We start from the raw sequence: 3114 nt of genomic DNA on the forward strand, positions 1-3114 counted from the left end.
TCCCCAGTGGCGCAATTGGTTAGCGCGCGGTACTTATAAGACAGTACGTTGTAAGCAATGCCGAGGTTGTGAGTTCGAGCCTCACCTGGGGAAGAATATTTTTCTTTGTTTTAGGCTAGCCATCATTATAAAGCGGTAGTAAAAGATCAACAACATCGATCCATCTAATTGACCTTCTGTTACCCTGATCTGGCTTTTTCAATGTCTATTCAGTAAAAGCGATCTTTCAGTGATTACAGATATTGTCAGACAAAGAAAATTATGCGGGCTCGTCCGGGACCTTTCGCACCCTAAGCGAGAATCGTACCTGTAGTGTAGACTAACGAGCCTGCTCCAAAGGAGAAGTAATGTCCTCATATAATGAACCTAATTGTACAGGTTTTGTAGCGTGACATTTTTGCCCTGAATTTACTTGAGAGACAAATTTTTAATATTGGGAAGTAACTGGAACTATTCAAGCTCGCATGTGTGAGAGCGCCCCCTGAAAGCTACGCGCAACAACACCATCCGGTTGGTGCGAAAAGGAGATTAGGAAAGGATATTTAGGAAAAGTTGGTGAGAAAAGGAGATTAAGAAAGGAGACTACGTGTTCAGTATATTTAACCCACTACCCGTAGTACCTCTTACCCTGACATGTAATTAGCACCCCCCTGACACTTTGCCGTCCCGGGGTGGTTTCCTTTTGTGGAATAAACATAATAATAATAAAATAATATATATATATTATTTTATTTAAGTCCCATATATATATGGGACTTACAGATTGCAGGAATGGAATAGGTATTGTTTTGGATACGGATATTGAAAGAGAGGGTGGTGAAAGTGGTAGGGAAGAGTGACAGACTGATAATGGTAAAACTTGCGGTGGAAGGGGAGGGCTCGAATGTTATATGAAAGCTGATGTACCACAGCAAGCTATGGATGGGGAATGTAAAATAGAATTTCGATGAAATAATACAGAAAATAAGTCCGAGGGGGGTGGATTATTGTGGGGATAATTTGAATAGACGTGAGGAAAGATAGATACGAGATTTTATCACCGTACGGTGGAATGAGGAAGTGCAATAAGTAATTTTGCAGAAGAAGGTGGGTCTTAAGAGGTGACAGAAGATCTAATATAATAAGATTCTTTATTAACATAAATTTTATACACTAGTGATTCCTTACACAGAAAGCCAGAGGAATCTTACAATTAGTTGTTTATACAAGTGATTTTGATTTATAAAAAAATAATAATAACTAAATCATAATTAATAGATCAAAGCAAAGATAATAGTCAAAATGTAAAAATGAATGAAGTAGTAATTACAGCGAAAAAGGAATACAAGTTGAGCAGAAACAAATTACATAAGTTAACTAAGATCGGCACTTACACAAATGTCCTTTACAAACAGCAAGATAGGACAAGATGCCATCTCGGTATGCCTTGTCTATCGTCCACAGGTCGATGTCGATGTTGAGCGAGTTGAGAATGTCCAGAGTCACATTAGGGAAGTGTCTCTTGAAATTCTGTAGCCGCTGGAGCCTTGAGCATAAGGAGGGAGTACTACGGAGACGTCTGCCTGGCAAACGCCAACCAACCGTGTTCCAGATGTTGATGTGATCCTGCTTAGCTGAGAAAAGATGAAGGAATGACTTTATTTTTAGCACATGGGCTCTGTGGACTATGGGCGTATATTGCATGTTGCAGCAGAGAGTAGATTTAGATGTTGTGTAGTTCTGGTGCGACCACAAGTTGGCCCACTTCAGCACCCAGAATTCGAGGCCCCATAGTTTCCTGAGGCTGGTGGGTGGTGCCGCCGATCAAACTTCCACGGCATAGGAGAGTACACTACAGAAGTAAGTTGCAAGGTACTTCTTGATTATTTTCTTATTGTGCGTTTTGCACAGATCAATTTTCATTCCCCAGAACACTCTTAGGGCTTTGGAATACTGTGCTTGGATTTGTTTTTTATAGGTGAGGTTGACATCCAGGATTACTCCTAGGAATTTGACACTGTCTGTGGGAGTCAGGACATTTCCTGCCAATACCGGAAGTAGAGAAGATGCAGTATCAGTAAAAGTCATCCGACTTGGCGTAAAGATGAGATAGTTTGACTTCTCTGGATTGACTGACAGGCCAAAAAATTTAGCATACTTACAGAATGTATTTAGGTAGCTGTTTAATGATTCAGAGGCGGTTTGTCTTTCTTGTGAAGGACCAACATTGCGTCTGCATGGCAAGTAGCAAACAATATCATCAGCATACGATAGGAACGCTGGAATTTGATCCATTAGTGGAACGAATATTGCTGCAAATAACAAGGCTGAGAGACAACCACCTTGTGGGATCCCTACTTCGACGCTTTTAGTGACTTTAACGCCATCGCCTTTGAAGTGAAGCATTCTCCTAGATAGCAAATTATTGAGGATCTCGAGCATATTTCCGGATATCCCGTAGAATCTCTCAAGTAAGGCAAGAAGGGGTGTTATTTGGACTGAGTCGAAAGCAGATTTCATGTCGAGAAAAATGGTGTGAAGATCTTCGTTGTCATTCCAGGCCTGAAGTATTTTCTGTGATAATGACTGTAGGCAGGTTACCGTAGATCTATTAGGCATGGCATAATGGGTGTGTTCTGGCCTATGCGCAAAGATTGCGAGTGCTACATCATTATAGATGCACTTCTCGAGGCATTTCAGGAAGGGAGAGGCAATTGATATTGGTCTGAAGTCAGCCGGTCTTTTCGCATGAGGCTTTTTCGGAACTGCCACGACTCTGTATGATAACCAGCTTGAAGGCACCTGTGCAAATTTGAGTACTTTGTTGTAGAGTTGAGTGAGCTCTTTGCTGATGAAATGAGAAGCAATTTTTAGACTAAACAGAGGTATTGCGTCAATTCCTATGGTGGACTTGTCAGGTAGTGAATTTATTATTTTTATTAGTTGTTCTTCGGAAATTTCTGTATTACTAGTAGGTGAAGAAATGTTAAACGCTTCGTTCCAAGGATATGCTTCGGACACACGGTGATCTCGCTTAAAACGCAGCACATGCTCACACCATTCCAGGACATCTAAAAATGGAGGGGCGCAAGTATGGCTAGTGGACCACACACGTTTTCCCCTGGATAGCCGGCC

The 3114-nt window shown here is 41.3% G+C and overlaps 1 non-coding gene across 1 annotated transcript; it reads left to right on the plus strand.

Annotated features, from left to right (window-relative positions):
* TRNAI-UAU (transfer RNA isoleucine (anticodon UAU)) lies at nt 1-93 on the plus strand. Its single transcript is given in 2 exon segments — nt 1-38; nt 58-93. It is a non-coding gene; the product is annotated as a tRNA-Ile (tRNA).
* Nucleotides 94-3114: the final 3021 nt, after the last annotated feature.

The sequence above is a fragment of the Mastigoproctus giganteus genome, chromosome 6, assembly GCF_048544385.1.
Source record: "Mastigoproctus giganteus isolate SK-2022 chromosome 6, ASM4854438v1, whole genome shotgun sequence".
Classification (NCBI taxonomy): Eukaryota; Metazoa; Arthropoda; class Arachnida; order Uropygi; family Thelyphonidae; genus Mastigoproctus; species Mastigoproctus giganteus.